A 22,391-nucleotide genomic window follows, 5' to 3' on the forward strand; every position below is an offset into this window, starting at 1 on the left:
CCTGACGCGGAAGGATTCTGATAACTTAATAGATGAAATTAAACAGAAATTCTGTCATAAAATTTCGCCTCCTCAGTTTGATATGGCAAAAGCTAAACCGAACTCTTTTACGTGGGGTACGCCATGACGCTGTTGCTTTTTCTCATTAAAATAAACTTGCCTACTCGTAAGTAGTTGGTTGAACTGTTAAGTAGGACAAACCAGTAAATAATGTGATCATGAGTGAGAGAGAGAGAGAGTAAATTATAATGTATTTGTGTTTGTGTGTTGCTAATTTGTTGTGGCGTTAGCGGTGCGGTTATCGTTAGGGACGAAGGGAAGAGCAGACTACGTGCGTATGTTTTCCTCTGAGAAGCAAAAGTGTGGGCAGCAGGCATACTGTTAGGGCTGTTTTATCCCGGTTGACTGATTACTTCTCATTTTGACCGTTCCCTGCTGTTGTTTATTCACGTGGCAACCTATTTATCTTTTGCACTTTGTTTGTTCTCTCCATGTGCAGTAATTTATCGTCCTATTTTCTCGTTTTCCTTCCCTTGCAAAAAAATAACAGAACAAGTTGAACTTATCCATCTTAATTTCATTTGCTCATTCCTGATTAACGAAGTTCTTCGAGTTAGTTGTTAAACTGACAATCCAATCAAGAAGCTTAGTGGGAAATGCATTTATTTTGGTTTGGGTGGAATAAAAATACACACTGCTGTCTACCTTCATATTTTATTTTCTAGCTTAGTCTAATACAAGTTCAAATCAATCAGTCAGGTAAATTGTACGTCGTCCAACGTTCAAGAATCGACAACGTTCGCAATCGCAATCGGTATATGACAACTTAATCAAGTGTGAGTTCCGGGCTACCTAAGCCCCTGCCTCGTATTTGACATGAATTTCATATGAAGTGAAATGAAATTTGAGTTGATGGTCCGAATCTGCAACTGTCGCTGATTCCGTGGAGCATTGATAATACACTAAGAGCCAATTAACCTCGCATACTACCAAGACTTCTTCAAGTATAGAAGACCGGACCTTATGGCCTCCTCTTCCAAAATCTGATTCATCCAATCAAGTACCAGAAGATAATACTACCAATTCCTTCAAACACTTTCTTCAGTTATTGAAAGAATTCCATCTTTTCAGATTACTACCAATTCTTAAGAAATATATGCCAAGATTTAAGGAAGAAAAAGACATGTTTACTAAGATGTCTATATTCATCGATATGATTACCGAGTTCTTCAATTAACTATGATGTATCTATATAGAGGACCAATCCCTTATGAGGGCCACTACAGACAACCTGATTGGCTAAAGTAACTACCACTCAGGATTGTCATTTCCACCGTCAGCGTCACTCAGCCATATCAGTGACCGACAACATTGTTTCAAGGTAAAGTATGAAAGTTCATAAACAGAAGTGATGGCAGGAAGGGAACGGAGCTTGATTGGACGTCGCCATTGACCAATCAGACTCCACCCCCCTTCCTGCCAACACCTATATAATATACAAAACAAAAGTAATTAAAAAAAATCACAGCTATTACAATAACACTTTAACTGTCACGACTGTTACACACACATATACAAAAACTTCACTAGGATAAAGTAGCATATAGCTAATACATCCATCCATTATCTATATGGAAAACAGACAATGACTTGACTTGTGTTCTCTCATACTTTACCATGTTGTCGGTTCTCAAGAACGTTGTACGATGTGGAATTCACCTGACTGATTGGAGCCTTTCTGTTTCAACTGTGTCCCTTCTGGCGCGACTGTCGATGTGTGCTTTCCCGTACCTCTCTCGGAAGAGGAGAAACAAGTTGCTGCGGCAGCGATCTTTCAATTGTAGGATGCGGAAGTGCTGCCACAATGAATTATTTCACAGACTTCGCTGTGCTCTGTCTTGTTACCCATTTTAAGTAGCCTACGATCTTCACTTGTCAAGGTCAAACAACTGAATGGCAAATTGGCAACACAGCTATGGTCATTCATTTCTTTTCTTTAAGAGTCTTCATCCCGGCGAAATTAAAATACCGCTAATTTTACAGTAATTATGTGATATCTTCAAATAGATAAAAGATAATTGAAATATGGAACAAGAGCGCCCTAGACAATATTGTTTTGCGTGAGGTACCGTTATCACAAGTCACCTAGTGGCTTTCCGTTTTCAGCTGTTTAGAAACGCGAAAATAAATGCCGATTTTCAAAATGGCTCGAAATCGAAACCAGATAAGTGACTTGTGATAACGGTACCTCACGCAAAACAATATTGTCTAGGGCGCTCTTGTTCCACATTTCGATTATCTTTTATCTATTTGAAGATATCACATAATTACTGTAAAATTAGCGGTATTTTAATTTCGCCGGGATGAAGACTCTTAAGCAAAGGGAAGGTTTCCTCCGTCAGAGGGTGGGGCCGAAGTATGTTTCGCATGTTTTCCGAGGGCACACTTGAGATAGACAGGCTTCTACCCAAAAATAACTGTAGTCATGATGACATCAGAAAAGCTTGAATTCTTATTTCAAATTCAAATCAAGAGAGAACTTCAGAAATGAACTTCATGAGCTAAATGTATCGGTGGTTGGAGTTCTGACAGCTTTGCCTTTGGTGCTGGAATCCCCAAAATTGTAAGTTCACATCTAACATAATTTAGACTTGGTAGTGGAAAGGACTTTAAACTTTGAGCAAACAAACAAACAAAATGGCAGAATTCCATCCTACACGGTCAGGACTTTTTTTGAGTTGAAATATAGGTTTGCCAAAAACATGACCTTTAAAATCATCTTCTGACAACACTAACTGAAATGTCGAGCTTACACTGAGAAGGCTGTGTGCCGTAGTCTGTGACAAGTAACAAGGATAGATTCACAATTCAAAAACGCATAGCATTATCGCAATTTACCATATTATTCTGGACTTTTGCATGATAAGCTCCCTGAACGCATTCTATCGAGAAATGAGGTGAACTTGCCGCCCAGATCTTGTGATCTCTCCCTCCGCAGATTATTTTCTATAGGGTTATCTCAAAAATGAAATATAATTAAATCTTCCAGTTTAACGTCCCACGATTATACCCTTTAGGCTAATGGAGACGATAATTAAAGCAAGTGGACGATGATGGAAGAATTTTGATGAAATGAGAAAGTAGGAGGAAACTGGACTTACTTCGCCGAGGATCGACCAGGGACCCGACGCACCAGAGGTAAGTTGTACATATATTTCATTATCAGTTGCAGTTTTCATTGTCATTTCATAGTTTTGACGTGATTATTGGTAAAATCTTTATACGAGGATTAACGCAGTCATGACGTTTTTTTTTTTCTTTTACGTAAATCGGAACGAAGGGAAATATTCTAAAATATGCAAAAGAAAATTAATAGACATGTAAACGTTTCATATAGGAAGTTGAATGAACATATATATTCCTATTAGGATATAGCGTAAGAAAAATGGATATCGTGCATTTTATACGTACTTTACCTCGAATTTACAGATACGTCAAGTCCAAAAAGCACATAACCAGTGACATCTAGAGTCCTTCGAAGTAGTATTCCAAAGAATCCACCAGGCACGGTCAACGAACGTAATTCAAGGTAAAAGTCGTATAAAACAAACGATTTGTTGTACTCATTTTTCTCGTGCTACATATTAATGACAATATACAGGGTGTTTCAAAACAACACCGACAACGTTTGGGAGATGATTCCTGACACCAAGATAAGACAAAAAGTATAGACCAACCTGGGTGCCCAAATGCTTCCTTTCGGAGTTAGAGCTTAGTTCACGAATCTCTGCCGCGATTGACGGCAACGAAGAATTAGAATTGCGGCAGAGATTCGTGAGCTAAGCTATACAGACTCATGGAAATATGAAAAAATTGAACTTTAAAGGTGCATAGTTCCAAAACTATGCGACCTACCATAGTCGGGTCAAGACTTCACTTAGGAACTAGTATGTACCCTATCCAAATATCCATGTTTCAGCATCATGCGGTACTTACACAACAATTTTTATACATATAGTTGGTGAGTACTTCAATTATATGCCCAAAACCAAATTCCCTCCATAAAAATTGTCCAATGAGTACCTTACAGTTAGAATTCTGGAACATTTTTGGATAGCACACATATTAGTTCCTAAGTGAAGTCTTCAACCGACTACGGTAGGTCCCATAGTTTTGGAGCTACCGAACTTTAAATTCCATTCTTTTCGACAGCCTATTAATCCTAAAGAAAGCATTTGTTCACCCATGTTGGTCTATACGTTTTGTCCTATCTTGCTGCCAGGAATCACCTCCTAAAGGTTGTCGATGTTGTTTTGAAACAACATATATATAATCAATAAGATATTAGAAAATTAAAAAAAAAAAAACTCCGGCATGAATATGGCATGAAAATAAACGTTAGAAACAACAAAGCCCATGGTGAATGAAATGAAGCGGTCGATGGCAAATATAAAATAGGAAGGGAAAAACGTTGTACAGGCAACTAGTTTTCTATTCCTGGGTAGTAGCTATTACTAGAGCCTGTCTATTTCAGGTGCGCCGTCGTAAAATATGCGAAACATACTTCGACCCCACCCGTGCCACCCTCTGACGAAGGAAATCCTCCCTTAAGTGAATGACCTCAGTTGTATTGCCTATTTGTCGTTCAGTCACTTGGTCTTGACAAGTGAAGATCGTAGGCTACTTAAAATGGGTAACAAGACCAAATGTCCGTGAAATAATTCATTGTCGCATCCAACAATTGAAAGATCGCGGCCTCAGTGAGGGTCCGCTGCAACTTGTTCCTCCTCTGTCGAGGGAGGTACGGGAAAGCACATATCGACAGCAATGCCAGAAGGGGCACACCTAGTGCTGACATCAATTGCGAGTATAAAGTAAAAGCAATAATAGAAATGGCAAAAGAAGCATTTATGAGGAAGAAAAGTCTACTTTGTGGTCCTTGAGTAAAAAGTTCAAAAAAGGGCTCATAATGTGTTTTCATGGAGGATTTATTCTGTGGAGCAAGAACATGGACATTATGAGAAAAGACTGGAGGTTTTTGAAACGTGGGTGTGGAGAGAAATAGTTGGGTCGAACTGGAAACGAATGAGAAGGTTTTAGAAACAGTGGAGAAAGAATAATTTTAAGTGTAATTAAAAATAGGAAGAGAAAATTGTTCTGATATTGGATGGGAAGGAACTTTGTAGTTAGAAACGTGCTACATGGCATGGTGGAAAGAAAAAGAGGAAGGGGCTCAAGAGACTACAGTTAATAGACAGTGCTAAGACAGAAAATTTCTACGTAAGACAAAGAGGTTAGCTGAAAACCATGGTACATGAAGTCTCAGGTGTGGCATGTGAAATACTAATAATGGCAGAATACTTATTATTATTATTATTATTATTATTATTATTATTATTATTATTATTATTATTATTATTATTATTATTATTATTATTATTATTATTATCTTCCTCATTGTGATTCTTAGGGCGCAGGTGACTCAGTGGTAGAGTGCTTAGCTCTTGTGCATGGGGTCTGTGGTTCGATCACCAGCCGAGTAAGTTTGTGGTGGACAAAATCATGTCCGTAGGTTTTCTCGAGGTCCTTCTGTTTCCTCCCACTTTCTTATTCCACGTTCTTCCATCATGATTCAAATCCTAAATCATCCGTCTCCACTAACCTAACAGATAATCGTAGGACGTTAAACTGAATTTTTCTTGTGATTCCTAAACGTTTCTGGCTCTTAAGGCCTGTTAACCGGGGAGTTTCCAAATCAGAAAGTTGCATCTGAATGGGGAATACATTTGTTAAAAATACGTATTTGAGTTTTACATCCTACGGGAAATACGTATTAATTCATCACGCCCAATACGAATCTTATTATGACGAACGTAGTCGTCAGACTGCAAATACAAGCAAAATTATCATGACGAGTTGAGTCGTCATTGGCTGTTACGATGGTACCAATGAAAAGGTTTAACATAAAGAAATAGAGTGCCACTTCAGCGACTTTTTACACAGAAGTCTTTGTATCAGAAGAAATAACGAAGTTGTGCTCCTAAAATACTAGTTTTCAGAAATCACTTAGTGCTTCCTCGTGGCGAAGCGGTTAGCTTACGTGTCTTTGGCGTAGGAGACCCGTGTTCGATTCCCGATAAGAGCTTATGTGGTTAGGATTTCACGTTGAGCTGTAGGACCACGTCTCATATAACTTCACTGGTGAAGGTGGCGCTAAATTGAAAATCATATCACATCAGATCGAAAATAACCTTGTAACAAACACACAATTAAATATTGCGGTCCCAGTTCAATTAACTTATCACAATAATTATTTCAATGAATTAAACTATTTTTGTTACTTTTAAACTTTATATTTCCTTAAGAGGCCCCATCACGGCGAAATTAAAATAACGCTAATTTTACAATAATTATGTGATATCTCCAAATAGATAAAAAGATAATCGAAAAGTGGAACAAGAGCTCGCTAAACAATATCATTTTAGATGAGATACCGTTGTCACGACTCACTTATTGCTTTCGATTTCCAGCCATTTGGAAAATCGGCATATATTTTCGCGTTTCTAAATGGCTGCAAACGGAAAGCTACAAGGTGACTCGTGATAACAGTTTCTCATCTAAAATAATATTGTCTAGCGCACTCTTGTTCCACATTTCAATTATCTTTTATCTGTTTGAAGATATCACATAATTACTGTAAAATTAGCGGTATTTTAATTTCGCAGTGATAAGGCCTCTTAAGAGGGTTAAACAAGTCTGGCCACAAGATTTGTTATCATAAGGTACCGGACCATTGTTCTTGTTGTCTTATACTAAATAGACATAAACGTTATCTTTAACACCTATACCTGAATTCAATCACGGTCTAGAGAATTTCCGGAAACTAGTATTTTGGAAAAACGAGTTCATTTCTTTTGATAAAAAGATACCTGCATGACAATAAGTCAGATGAAGTGGTATTTCATTCAGTTTTGTTAAATATTTTGGCTGTTAAAATTCCGGACTGGTTAGGATTTACAAAAGAGAGCCTAAGTGTTATGTCTATATTCGAATCTACATATATTGATTTTTGCCTGTATTGTCATAAGGTTTCAACTAATATAATAACAGAAAATAAATAAATTGTGTGTTTCCTTGTGGGCATTATCGAGCCAGGTACGAGAATGGGAATTGCGTGTTTGTCTAAAAGCTAATGTTTGGCCTTTTTTCTTTCTTTCTTTTTATTCGTGCATGTTGTATGAACTTAAAACGTCCATCGAAGAAAAATCCTGTGACCAAGAAAAGTTGATCGTAGAAAGGTTTTAATTTTTAGGTTAAGGTTGAACATAGGGCGTCAGAACAGTGTGTTTGCTATCACAATGCAACAGAATTATTATTATTATTATTATTATTATTATTATTATTATTATTATTATTATTATTATTATTATTATTATTATTATTATTATTATTATTATTATTTGTACCTGTTCCAAGAGTTCCAATAAGAAATTTAATAGCACTTTTGACACTGATTTCAGAGTCCCCTTGTGATTGTATGGGGGCCGCGGTGGCTCAGTGGTAGAACGCTCATTTTTGGTGCTCCTTGGATCGATCCCCAAGTGGTGGACAAACACGTGTGCGTGGACACCTGTAGTGGACAAACATATGTACGTGAGTTTCGTCGGGGTTCTTCGGTTTCCTCCCAGTTTCTTCATTCCACCATTTCATTAATTTCTCATCATCACCGTCTCCATTAGCCTAGTCGGCATAATCGTGGGACGTAAAACTTACGAAATTTTCGTGGTTGTATGGTTACGAAGATCCGGGCTCGACTCTTGGTGGGAACTGTATTCAAAACTAAGAAACATTTCTTTTGAATCTTAACATGATCATATAAGAAACAAACATGCATTCTTTAATATTAAATATTAAATTACGAACATAACACCTTCTAAATTTAAAGTTCCGAAACAATAGACCTAGAAACAGGTGGAGGGGACTTTCATTGTCTAGACATGAGTAAAACACAGTTACAGTACACATTGTCAACAGTGAAAATTACGTAAAACTATCGAGTTCTCAAGGTCACATCAAGAGAAATTCGACTTACAGAGGTAAATTTCGACTTGTAGAGGTTCGCAAATATGAAAGTTTCGAGTTACCGAAGTTTTTAATTATGATTATATAACCCTTAAAATTCAACTTATCGAGGTTGTAAATTTTAAACATTCGATTTACAGAGGTTATTTTACGAGGCGCGTTCGAAAAGTAACCTCTGATTGGTCACTATGCGTGACGTTGTGGGGGCAGCGGTACCATCTTCGCACAGACGCGCCCCCGGTAAATCAGTCTTCATCCAGCCGTGGTAGGGTGAAGATTGTCTGATCACTCGTTGTACTTTTGTAGCGCCTGAAAATGTGTGCTGCAGTAGAAGACCCCGCCAGGTATGAAGTGCAAGCTGTTGTACGCTTTCTTACGGCAAAAAATATATTCGGCAGTAGCTGTTCATCGGGAACATTGTGTCGCGTATGGACCAAGTGTGATGAGTGAAGGAGTTCGCTCATTTAAAAGTGGACGAACAAATATTCAGACGAAGAGAGAAATGGCAGGCCATCCGTGGTCAGTGATGAAGTCGTTCAGAAAATTGATGGAAAAGTTGCCTATCCCAGACTTGGCACCCAGTGATGATTATCTCTTCATGCATATGAAGAAGTGGCTTGGATCTCAGCGCTTTGGTGATGATGAGAAACTAAAAAATGCGGTCACAGGCTGGCTCAAGGCACAGGCGGGAGATATTTATGCTGATGGAATTTCTAAGCTAGTGCTTGAATGTGTTATGGAAATTATGTTGAAAAATAGAGAAACGAAGTAGTTTCCAGATGTTTGTAATAAATTATTCTTATTTACTTTCGTGTTTCATTTTTAACCAATCGGAGGTTACTTTCCGAACGGCCCTCGTAACATTGAGTGTTATAGAGAGTTCAAGGAAATGTAAAAAAAAAAAAAAAAAAATCGAATTATATTATCCAACTGTATTATCCATCATTTGGATATTTCACCTTATTCTAAAATAGTCCTCGAACAACGCTGTTGGACATTGCGCGGATCTTTGTTGAAATCTATTATCCATTTATACAAGCTATTACTTAATTTCTCAACTACTGTGATATATATATATATATATGTGTGTGTGTGTGTGTGTGTGTGTGTGTGTGTGTGTTGTATAACATTATACTAGGACCTGCGCTCTCTGCATAATGCATCCTTCACATATAAACATTAATATCCTTATCGTTCCTCATAACATCTGTACCTATCCATTTACAGACACAAATGAAGGACATCTTGTTAAAAAAAAAAAAAAAAAAATCGGCAAGGTGTACCATAAAGGGGAGATTTCTCAGATTATTATTATTATTTTTTTTTTAATATCTTCACTGTTTGCAAGATTTGAGCTTACTTTCGGTTGCAGTTTCTGATTCATGTATGATCTGTGTTTTTTTTTCTTCTTGCATGGCGTATGTAAGAAGGAAATACATTTCATACACAATTAATTATAATGTCGCTGATACATGGTTTTCATTGGAAAATACTCCATACAATAAAGGTTAATCTTAGACTGGAGAAATTGTTATCCTTCGTTTTTCATTATCCATGAAACAAACGCGGAAGAGGTATATTAACCCCGTATACAAATGTGTGGTATTGGAATATATAACTCGTAGGATATGATGCTTTACTTTTGAAAATTTCAATACTTCCAGTGTACCCCTAAAAATGTAATAAAGAAATAATGGCCATTTCCTAAAAATATCTAGTTAGAACAGAACCATTTTTTTTTTAGTTTTACGTCCCACGGTTATGCCGGTTAGGCTAAAGGAGACGGTCATGATTAGATATGAATGAAATGGTGAAATGAAGAAAGTGGGAGAACCCCGAGAAAACCCAAGCACACGGTGTTTGTCTACTACAAAGTTCATTTGGCGGGAACAGGGTTTGAACCCGAGACCCCTAGCACCAGAGGTGAACGCTCTACCACTGAGCCACCGCGACCCTAGAACAGAACAATGTACACAAAATTTGGAATCGATCAGTGAAAACGGCATCTTCCTAGAGCCTATGGTTATCGAGAAATCGGTGTCGAAAAGATTGGCAACAAACATATAAACAGTTTTTTTAACCACAAATATGTAAACTTTTCCTGACCACATACATATAAACCAAGCATTTTAATATATAGGTACTAGATTGTTTTGTTTCGTCCTCACGTATAATATTAAACAAAAATTAATCTCAAGGAAGTCTCTTGTTCTTTTGAAATAGCGTACGTTCCTCTTAGTCACATTTTTGTATGTTAAACAAACTCATACATGTGCCCGAGTTCTTAATGTTGTCATGGCAACCAGAGACATGACGTCACAACGAAACAATATTTCCCACTATAAATGACGTGATAAAGCTATCACGCCTGAAGCAATTATATGTTCTTAAAATGGAAAAAGACTTGGAAAGCGTACTAGAAGAGGAAAGGGTTGGAGGAGAAATATTTTGGTCGCATTGTGCGTGAGAAGATAAAAAGGAGGTATTTCTGAACAGTAATTTTTGCATATGGAATATAGAGTGCTTAATTTAGACTGTTTGGTGTAGTACAATCTTGTGGTTTCAAAAATGTGATTTTATTACGTATATTTCGAAACAAACTTCCTTTTGTATTTTAAGAAACTTTTTTTTTCATATATAAAAGTGTCATTGTGTTATGAAATTTATTCCTGCATTTAAATTTTATCTTACAGACTTCCTGTGCATATTTCATGATTTGAAATCTCTGAATTAAAGTTGTATTTGTACAGTTGTCTTTGTCTAGAAAGCTTGTCTGAAGGCAGAAGACCGGCGCCGACCATTGTGCAATTTTTGTTAAAACAAGTGTTGCTCACCAGGCAAAAAAGAAGGTCCTCTTGTCACGTTCTCTTAAATTTTGTACAAGTCTCGTCACGTTCTCTTAAATTTTGTACAAGTCTCGTCACGTTCTCTTAAATTTTGTACAAGTATCCTCTCGTTCTTATAAATTTTGTACAAGTCTCCTCTCGTTCTTGTAAATTTTGTACAACTTTCCTCGTTCTCGTAAATTTTGTACAAGCCTCGTCTTGTTCTCGTCAATTTTGTACAAGTCTCGTCACGTTCTCGTAAATTTTGTACAAGTCTCGTCTCGTTTTCGTAAATTTTGTACAAATTTCGTCCTGTTCTCGTAAATGTTTTATAAGTCTCGTCTTGTTCTCGTAAATTTTTATACAAATCTCATCTCGTTCTCGTTCATTTTGTACAAGTCTCCTTTCGATTCTGGGAAAATTTATTATCGTCTCGTCTCGAAATTTTCTGGTCTCTTTCAAATCTTTTCAGTTTAATGTCGTGCGATTATGCCCGTTAGGGTAAAGTTGACGGATGATTAAGGCAAGTGAATGATGATGGAAGAATTGGTGGAATGTAAATGTTGGGGAAACGTAAGTACTCTGAGAAAACCCACGGATGCGATGTTGTCCACCGTAAACTTACATGGCCGGGGATCGAACCAAGAACCCCACGTACCAGAGGCGAGAACTGTACCACTGAGCCACCGTACTTCTTCTTGTCTCGTTTCATGTACAAAATGTATGACCTGTCTTTTTTCTTAATTTCGTCTAGAAGTTACCCGAATTCTTCCGCGTTACGAGAGGTACACGAAGGATGTAATTTAACAATATTTAAGAGTTTTCATCCCGGCGAAATGAAAATACCGCTAATTTTACAGTAATTATGAGATATCTTTAAATAGATAAAAGATAATTGAAATATGGAACAAGAGCGCCCTAGACAATATTATTCTGCGTGAGGTACCGTATTTACAAGTCACCTAGTGGCTTTCCGTTTTCAGCTGTTTAGAAACGCGAAAATAAATGCCGATTTTCAAAATGACTCGAAATTGAAAGCAGATAAGTGAGTCGTGAGAACGGTTTCTCATGTAAAATAATATTGTCTAGGGCGCACTTGTTCCACATTTCGATTATCTTTTATCTATTTGAAGATATCACATAATTACTGTAAAATTAGCGGTATTTTCATTTCGCCGGGATGAAGACCCTTAAGCCAAACTCATTATTGGAGTATATTGTATAATGACGTATCCAATGGATACTATCCATGTTCAAACGTTGATAGTTTTTGTTCTGAATGATGTAATACTAAAACAATGTTAAAGATCTAAGATTTGGGTGAACAACTGTTGTTCACGGTAATTGTCTCGTCTCGATCCTAGTCTCGAAAACGAGAGAATTCTTTTTTTTTTTTTTTTTTGTCTCGCTCAATGGTAAGGTGCTACCTCTGGTGCGTAAGGTCCCGGCTTGGATCCTAGGCCAAGTAATTGTGGTAGACAACATCGTGTCCGTGGGTTTTCTGTGGATATTCCTGTTTTCTCACACATTTTCATTCCATCATTTTTTTCATCATCATCCGTCTCCCTTAGCCTAACAGGGCATAAACGTGGAACGTTAAACTGAAATATTTCATTTCATTTCATTGGTGGTAAAAATAATGAAAATGATTGATCTACAGATGGTCCAAACGTCAAAATGTTGCAATCAGAGGTGGGTCCAGGGGGAAGCGATCGGGGCGATCCCCCCCCCAAAAAAGGGAACTTTCTTACCTTATATATAAATAAAACTCATATCAGAGTTTGAAGCTCTTAAAAGTAGCTCTAAGTAGCTGTATTACAACCCACCGCCCCTCCCCCCAGAAGTCCGTCCTGGATCCGCCCCTGGTGGCAACCATGAAACAACTTTAGGGAATTGTGAAAAGGCTAACGGCGGACGCTAGCTGTCATCATTTGAAAATAAATTCGTTTGAGTTTATTGGTAAAATCTTGTTTTCTCTGTTTTTCAGAATTTCTTGTTTTTCTGTATTTCAGAATTTCTTTTTATTTTAGAATTTCTTTTTCTTTTGCTTGACTTTCTCCCAAAACAACTCATTTAAATTTAGCTGAAACAAAAGAATACATTCGTATTTAAAGATTCAGAGCAGAAAGCGTTCGTTAAGAGAAGGAAAGTAATGAGATTTGAGAACTTCGCTCGCTCGCACTGCAGGAAACATGATAACAATTAATTTTGCTGAATCTCCTTGTGTATGTGTGTGTGTGTAGAGTACACCGTCTTTTGAAACTTGTATAGGTAGTTTCGATTTCGTTAGAGTCTCATTGTTCATTTAGAGAAGAGCCGTAAGGTTATTGGCTTGTGTTGCTGCACCACGACGAAATCGATGCCCTCGTTCTTTGCATGTCTTGATTGAATGAGCACCGTTTGTCCGCGTGACTCCAAACAGAACAAGAGAAAAAGAATAATAGAAAAAAAAAAGATGGCTGGCTTCAGGATGTCAGAATTCTTCTAATTTCCTCTCTAAGTAAAAGAGAAAGGGGAAGGAACGTTGAGATACTTGAGAAATCAAAATAAATTAAATTTTGAATTTTTTTTCTTGTCTTGTTAAAGTGAGGTCACTGCACAATTAGGAAATTTGATTCGGGCACTTCAGTCTGATACTATTTATAGCACGAATTTATTCCAAATTAAGGGGCCAGACTACCAAATATTTTTCAAAAGGTAACAATTTTTCTTTTTCCAGTTTTTCGTAAATGAAAACAGATAATGAAATGTAACTTAGCTCAGTAATAGATAATGTTATTCTACACCTGAAAATACGAATCGGAAGAATTTTCAGTGTTGCCATCCATAGAAATTACAGTGTGACCAAAATTTGAATTACCCAAAAATCTGGGTTAAAGCAGCGACTAAAAAAATGAACTCAGCGGTAATTGATGACTTATCATGCTGTCTGTGTTCCTTGTTAACTACTTTTTAAATAATATTTGTATTTATTTTGTAATAACTAACATACGTTATTACAAAATAAATAAGTTATTACAAAATAAATACAAATATTATTTAAAAAGTAGTTAACAAGGAACACAGACAGTATGTTAAGACATCAATTGCCGTTAAGTTCATTTTTCTAGTGTTTGCCTTAACCTAGATTTTTGGGTAATCAAATTCTGGTCACACTGTGATTTTTATGGATGGCAACACTGAAAATTCTTCCCATTCGTATTTTCAGGTGTAGAATAACATTATCTATTACTGAGGTAAGTTACATTTCATTATCTCTTTTCATTTACGAAAAACTGGAAAAAGAAAAATGGTTAGCTTTTGAAAAATATTTAGTAGTCTACCTCCTTAAGCAAGGGGCGATCCGGGAGGTGAGTAGTGTTGAATAGGTCACCACTGGGAGTAGAGTGTGGAACTTCTTAATTACGATGGAAAACGCACTTAATTGGAAATTAAAAGAAATCTTTCAGTTTAACGTACCACGTTTATGCTCTTTAGGTTAAGACAAGTCAATGATGATGGAATAATCAATAGAATAAGAATGTGGGAGGAAACGGGGGTACCTCGAGAAAACCTACGGATGCAATTTGTCCTCAACAAACTTACCCGGGAATCGAACCAGCGAGTCGACGCAGCAGAAGTAAGCGTTCTACCACTGAGTCAGCGTGCCATCACGTACAGGGTCGTTCGGAAAGCATCCTCTGATTGGTTAAAAAAGAAACACCAAAGTAAATAAAAAGAAATTATTATATACATCTGAAAACTACTTCTTTGCTCTATTTTTCAACCTAGTTTTCATAAACATTCAAACAATTATCATATCTCTGCACTAGCTTAGAAATTCCATCAGCATAACAATTTTCTTCCTGTGCCTTGAGCCACAGTATTTCCTGTAGCCTAACTTATGTGTCACTAGATCATATAACACAGTCATGGAAATTTGTGTAAATTCCTCGGAAAGCTCCGAGATTGTGAAACGTTGTTTTTCACGAACTTTTCTATCAGTTTTCTTAATGAGTTCATCAGTGACCACGGATGGCCTGCCACTCCTCTCTTCGTCATGAATGTGTGTTCGTCCACTTTTAAATGAACGAACTCATTCACGAACAACTCCTTCACTCATTACACTTACTCCAAACACGACACGAAGTTTCCGATGAATAGCTACTGATGAATATGATTTTGCCGTAAGAAAACATATAACAGGTTGCACCTCGCACTTGGCGGGGTTTTCTATTGCAGCACACATTTTTAAGACGCTACAAAAGTGATCAGACAATCTCTACTCTTCCACAGCTGGATGCAGACTGATCTACCGCGCCCGCCTGTGCAAAGATGGTGGCGCTGCCCCACTATTTCACGCACAGTGACCAATCGGAAGTTACTTTCCGAACGCGCCTCGTATTTAAATTATGTGGGCATAACTTCTGAATTTCCAGTGGCGGTTTCGGAAATAAGATTTTATACTGCATGTGATTGTCATAAGACGACCGGACATACTTGTTTTCGTGGAGAACTAGATATGATATCACATTCTACTAGATGCTAAAATAGATAGATCTAGCATGGGAAGTTCGGAAGAAAACACTCGCCTGTAAAGAAACTAAGCATGTCATTTGAAGGACCAATTCATGCTGATTACAACAAGCTAATAAAATTCATGTACGGTTGAGAACTTTTCAAGAGAATCAACTTGGAAGGTTATGTAAAAAAAAAAATGAGAATATACGCATTTAAACGCGTTAAGTACAACATTGTTAGGAACGAATATTGACACACGAATTGAAATATATCGGAGGTGGCAGAAAAAAGAAATTGTTTTGCAATAACTAACGGGTTTGTTAGTTAAAATTAGTCATTATAGGTGTTCACAATAATGACAGCTTAGAGTTGAAAATTGATCACTGGTGTTCTTCTGTTCTATGAGGAACTGACGCAGACAGAAGACTTCCGTACACCATGAACATTTTATATGTGCAATTGCGTTGTATCCATCAAAAGAACAGTTCGCATAACCAAAGCGAAAACTAAATTCGACAGGTGATTCAAAGGGTATATAATTTGTTCGATAACCTGCCTTATGGAACAATCATATGTATCGCGGTGATCGGAACTGATTCATTAGCATGGACTCAAACTTTATTTGATCATTTTGTTGGTACATCATAACGTCCGGATGAAGTTCCATACTATGTAGAAATCTCTTGCCATAATCTTTGATTGGTTGGAATACAAACATCAAATGGTTATACGTGTGCAGTTCTTTGGTATATTCTCAACCATTACGTCTTTGCCATCCATCATACAACTTGCAATGGACAATTTGTCTGTGAATAGACCCCAGTGATCAAGCAGTAGCAAGTTCAAATCATCAGACTTTGTCATGGGAGAGAATACTTCTGTTATATACTTCTGGCACAGTCGTGCATTTAACGTTGAACTCTCGAAAAGTTCTCAACCGTACAGGAATTTTTTGTTTGTTTGTTGTAATCAGCGTGAATTGGTCTTTCAAATGGCATGCTTATTTTCTTTGCAGGCAATGTTTCCTCCCGACCTTCCCTTGCAAGTGAAGCTTCACGATTTCGCGCGATCACTATAGTTGCTTTTATGCACATATAATATAGATTTGCAAAAAATCAATGAAAGTCCAACTTTTTTCGCAATCGGGAAACGACTGGTTGCGACTTTGCATTATACTTCTGTGGAAAGTTTCCCTACGTTGACTCTATAGTTAAAGCTATGAAGACCGCAGAATGTAAGCACAAACTTTTCTATGAAAGAAAAGAAATGAAAGAATTTACTTTTGAAGCAAAAGTTAGATGTGGCTTTTATATATAAAAGAATTCTCGGTTGTCACACAGTTACCAAGGAGAGCTTTCACCGTACAGTAGACTGCATATTATTCGATATGTGGTCTTTGTTAGACTTCGTGATCACGTCCTCAAACATTATTAACTCTGTTCCTACGTCTTGCTTCTCTCTCTCTCTCTCTCTCTCAAAGCTAGTCCCTTCCACTGAGAGAGGAAGTTGGGAGGTGTCGGCAAACTTCCTGACTATCGAATTAGTCCTTCGAATTGAATTTAAAAGGAAAAAAGTTTTTTTTTTTTTTTTTTTTTTTAATGAACTCTTCCGATAGATGCTTTCCGTGGAACCGCTGCGATCAAATTGTAGTATGAATGGAAGTAACTTTTGTATATTTTCCAAATAAATTTAGTTTGTACTTCAGAACGGGTGGATTTACCTTATTTGAATTTCGAATCTTTTTGACTTCATCTGATTTATTACCTCTTAGTTTCAGCGTTCGTCCAGCGCGTTTAAAAAACCCTATCACTGCGAAATTAAAATACCGCTAATGTTACAGTAATTATGTGCTATCTTTAAATCGATAAAAGATAATCGAAACGTGGAACAAGAGCGCCCTACACAATATTATTATTTTACATGAGATACCGTTATCACGACTCACTTATCTGCTTTCGATTTCCAGTCATTTAGAAAATTGGCATTTATTTTCGCTTTTATAAATGGCTGCAAAGAGAAAGCTACTAGGTGCCTCGTGATTACAGTACCGGTACCTCGTGTAAAAAAAAATATATATATATATATATATATATATATATATATATATTGTCTAGGGAGCTCTTGTTCCACTTTTAGATTATCTTTTATCTATTTAAAGATATCGCGTAATTAGTATAAAATTAACGGTATTTTAATTTCACAGTGATTAAGACTCTTAAGCAATTCAGAACCCGTTTCAATAAAGAGGCAGCGAAATTTGGTTCAATAAACCAAGGAAAACAGCGATGGGATTCTCTGCATTGACTAGCTTTTTTCCACAAGATGAGACAAGACGAGACGAGACAAGACAAGACAAAAATAAGGTTTTATCGACTCGTCTCAAATCTCGGAAAGCTTTTATCGTTTCGTCTCGCTTTGTAGACAAATTTATTTATAAAATTTATGCCTCGTTTTTTTTATTTTTAATTTAATCTAGAAGTTATCACAATTCTACCGCGTCACCAGAGGTACACGCAGGGTGTGATGTAACAACATTTAAACCATGATTATTATTGGAGTATATTGTGTAATGATTTGCGTATCTTTAAACGCTGATAAATGATCTTTATTATGTTCACATAATCACTTTATCAGTTTATAGTTTTAATACTATGAAGCATGTAATACTAAAACAGTGTTTGAGATCTAACACTTCGCTGAACTTATGTTGTCTACTAGACTCGAAAAATTTTTGGTCTCGTTCATGAAATTAAAAGTATAGTTCTACCTTTCATTTCGTAAGCACCATAGTCTTTCACGAGCTGTAGCGCAGGGGAATTTATAATTAAAAATATCTAGTTCTACGAAGGTTTGCTTCATTCTGATGATATGATCAACCATAATTTTGATCAAGATCAGGCGCGCACCCAGAAATTTTTGTTGAGAAGGGTTCCAATACTGCAAGACACTACCTCCATGCAATATTAAACTGCTGTAATTTGTTCAGCATGGGAATTACTGTCTTGCCACCAGGATTATGTCGACTAATAGGTTAATTTGTATCCACTCAGGACTTCGGTCTGGCTGCGCAGTGGGTGTATTCCACTCCCTTAGAGAAAATGAAATGAAATCTTTCAGTTTTACGTCCCACGGTTAGGCTAAAGGAGACGGTGATGATGAGAAATGAATGAAATGGTGGAATGAAGAAATTGGGAGGAAACGGGAAAATCCCGAGAAAACCCACGAGCACTGTGTTTGTCCACCACAAGGTCCACACGGCGCGAGCTGAGATCGAACCAGGGACCCCAAGCACCGGAGGTGAACGTTGTACCACTGAGCCACCGTCCCCTCCCTTAGAGAATAGGGGTTACACCGCAATAGCAAATCAAGGTAGAGGGTCACACTTTGACGGTGCACTGCGTGCCTCACAGACAAGAATGTACATTTTATTATCTTTCATTTGGTGTGAATATTGTTTGAATTGGTCCATTCTGACTAGAGTTATGAATATTTTAACACAAGACTCCGGAATGTGACCGAAACCACGTGATCTCAATACAAAATGCCGTCCATACAATTAGTGATACAACAATTTGACGTGACATACTACCTAGAGTGTTCATACGTATACCATTCTACCAAACTGTGGTGTCAAACCTTAGATGTAACATCAATTTGTGGTGTCATCAACTTTATCGGAGCATTTTGGATCGTGATCACGTGATTTCGGTCACGTTCGAAACTTGTTGGCTTCAAATGTAGTAGAACACTTCATTTTCTTTCATTTAGTGCCAAAATTATTTAAATCGCTCAATTCTAGCCGGGGTTATGCACATTTTAAGCCAACGACTCCCGAATGTGACCGAAGTCACGTGATCAAAACACAAAATGGCGTCCAAGAAATTAGTGATACCATAATTTGGCGAGACATACTGCCTAGGGTGTTTATATATAACCGATTCTACCAAACTGTGGTGTCAAATCTTAGATGTACCTCCGGTTGAGCGAAAAAAAATTTTTTGGTAGACATTAGCTCCTAGACTATAAGGTAATTTTGTATTATGAAATGCTAATAAATAAGATGCCATAATAAATAATTTGTCTTTATAATTAAGTTCAGTTTTATGTATCAAACCATATAGAACCTTTTTGTCACTCGTTTTTGCTTCAGCCAAAGCGCTTTAAATTTCCGTGTCATGCTGGAAAGTCTTCGGTGAACGTTTCCTGCTGTTCTCGCTTCATTTACGTTTTGTTTACGTGCAGTTGAGCAATATTAAACAGCCTTTGAGTGTATTTAATGAAACGAGAAGTTCGCATATGCATCGATGTCCTTTTCCTTCAACTGGCCGCTCACTTGTGCTGGAAGGGCAAAGGCCGCCAAGGATTGGAAATAGAAGACAAATTGATGTCCCAGTGTTTAATGAGAGTCTATCAATGCGTCAATCACCTCTAATTAGGGCCGCAGACGTCAGCACTCAGCTCATTAGCACTCCGTCGTCCCACCGTTCGTTCATTTCCGTTTTAATTATTGGCTGAGTGATAGTATTCGTGTGTTCCACATCGGTTCCTTATTTTGCACGATTTTTTTTTAAATCTATGTTCCTGCATGTCTTAAAATGTCAGGTTAGGTAATTAATTTCTTTCACTTGTCTGCTTACAACTTAAAGCTTGTCTGCTTTCAAAAATGAGTGAAGAATATTGTCTCTTGTAGTCTTGTAAATTTTGTAGAACTTTTGTCTCGATTTTTGAAAAATTATGTCTCGTCTCGATTCTCGAAAAAAAATTTTCGTGTGATCTCGTTTTGTACATTTATACAGGGTGTTTCAAAACAACACCGACAACATTTGGGAGGTGATTCCTGACACCAAAATCAGACAAAAAGTATAGACCAACCTGGGTGCACAAATGCTTCCTTTCGAAGTTATAGTCTGCAGAAAATATTTTAAAAAACTGAAATTTAAAGGTTCATAGCTTCAAAACTATGGGTCCTATCGTGGTCGGGTCAAGACTTCACTTAGTAACTAGTATGTGCTCTATCCAAATATCCAAGTTTCAGAATCCTGCGGTACTTCCGAAATAATTTTTATGGAGGTAGTTTCTGAGTACTTTAAATTAAATGGCCGTAGCCGAAGTCCCTCTAGAAAAAATTGTTGCGTGAGTACCTTAGGATTCTGAAACATGTAGTTTTGGATAGCGCACATATTATTTCCTACGTGAAGTCTTGGCCCGACTACGGTAGGTCCCATAGTTTTGGAGATTGGGGCCTTTAAAGCTCATTTTTCATATTTTCGGCAACCGATAACTCCGAAAGGAAGCATTTGTACATTCAAGTTGGTATATACTTTTTGGCTGATCTTGGTGTTAGGAATCCTTCCCAAACGTTGTCGGTGTTGTTTTGAAACACCCTGTATTTAAAAAATATACCTTGATTTTTCAGAATTTCATCTAGAAGTTACCACAATCCTTCCGCGTCACGAGAGGTCCATGAAGAGAGTGATATAACAACATTTAAACCATTTTCATTATTGTAATATATTTTGTAATGACTTGTATATCTTTAAACGGTGATAAATACTCTTCATCGTGTTCGCACAATCACTATCAATTTATAGTGTTTATACTACGTATCATGTAACACTGAAACAGTGTTTTGATATCTACGTCTTGAGTGAACTAGTATTGCCGACGACACACGTGAACATTTCTCGTCTCATCTCGAGGGCGCCACTAGAGAGACGAGACCTAAAATTTAAAATAGAATCTGAATTTATAATTTTTGTAAGCTAAATTTTTCCTAAGTCTTTCAAATATAGGAGGCACCAGCCTAGTGCTTAGAGCGTTGGACTCATTTCCTCATGGGGGGGTGGCTCAGTGGTAGAGCGTTCACCTCTGGTGCTTGGGGTTCCAGGTTCGATCTCAGCTCCCGCCAAGTGGACCTTGTGGTGAACAAACACCGTGTGCGTGGGTTTCTTCGGGGTTCTCCCGTTTCCTCCCACTTTCTTCATTTCACTCATTACTCAACATCACCGTCTCCTTTAGCCTAACCGGCATAACCGTGGGGTGTAAAACTCAAAGATTTAATTTCATTTTCATTTCCTCATGGGGACCCGGGTTCGATTCCCGGCGGGAGCTAATGTGGTTCGGATTCCACGTTAATCAGTAGGTCCACGTCTCATATAGCCTCGGTGCTGAAAGGGACGCTAAACTAAAATCGACTCAACTCATTTCCTCATGGTCCCAATTGGATTCTGAGCTAGTGCTTCCCAATTTTCACGGTCTCCATTTGACCAATATCTCGCACATAGTTCTATTTACTAACAATCAACACGTGTTTGTATTCATAAACAGCATCACGCGCGTCTCTAGTACAGATTAGTATAAGAGGCAGACTACGACAAGAACAGTGCCACCAGTAGTCATGTGATGGAGGAGGAACATAAGTGACACCGCTACACAGGAGGAGCAGCTATAAAATCCACAGGACCATCACATTTTGTGTGTCTTCGGCTGGTCAAAGTCCTCTCTTAGCTTGCCTGGAGCTCTGCGGGATTCCTAATCGCAACCACCTAGCTTGCGTGGAGGATTGAGAATCCTAAGTCCATCCCCTGTAGTTTGCGTGGAAGTCTGTGGAGATCCTTTCCTAGGCTGCCTTTTCCTTGGTACACCCCTTATCCTAAATTATTAGTGAATTTTATACTTGTATAGTAAAACTGTGTTATACTGTTTTTAAACAGAAAATTTTATAATAAAACTGGTTGTGGGAGAAAATCAATTCCCGTGTATAATTGGTCTACTTTCTACCTGCTTCAGTAGAATTTTACAATATTGGTAAACTTAACAAGCTTAATATGAACGCGAAATACTGTGGTGTGCAGGCGTTTGGTTCTTCAGTTATTGGATATCAAACTTGATATTTGGGCTCAAGTGAATTCAACGCCCAATTCGATTTCTAATAACTCGAGGACCAAAGATCTGCACAACATTGTACAACATTTAGGTAGAAAG

General features: G+C 37.5%; 1 protein-coding gene across 2 annotated transcripts in view; it reads left to right on the forward strand.

Moving 5' to 3' along the window:
• Positions 1–22,391, forward strand: part of Dus1 (Dihydrouridine synthase 1) — a 314,851-nt gene that overhangs the window by 232,767 nt on the left and 59,693 nt on the right. The gene's annotated exons all lie outside the window — the stretch shown is intronic.

Source organism: Thermobia domestica, chromosome 3 (genome assembly GCF_964235325.1).
Source record: "Thermobia domestica chromosome 3, izTheDome1.hap1.1, whole genome shotgun sequence".
Lineage (NCBI taxonomy): Eukaryota > Metazoa > Arthropoda > Insecta > Zygentoma > Lepismatidae > Thermobia > Thermobia domestica.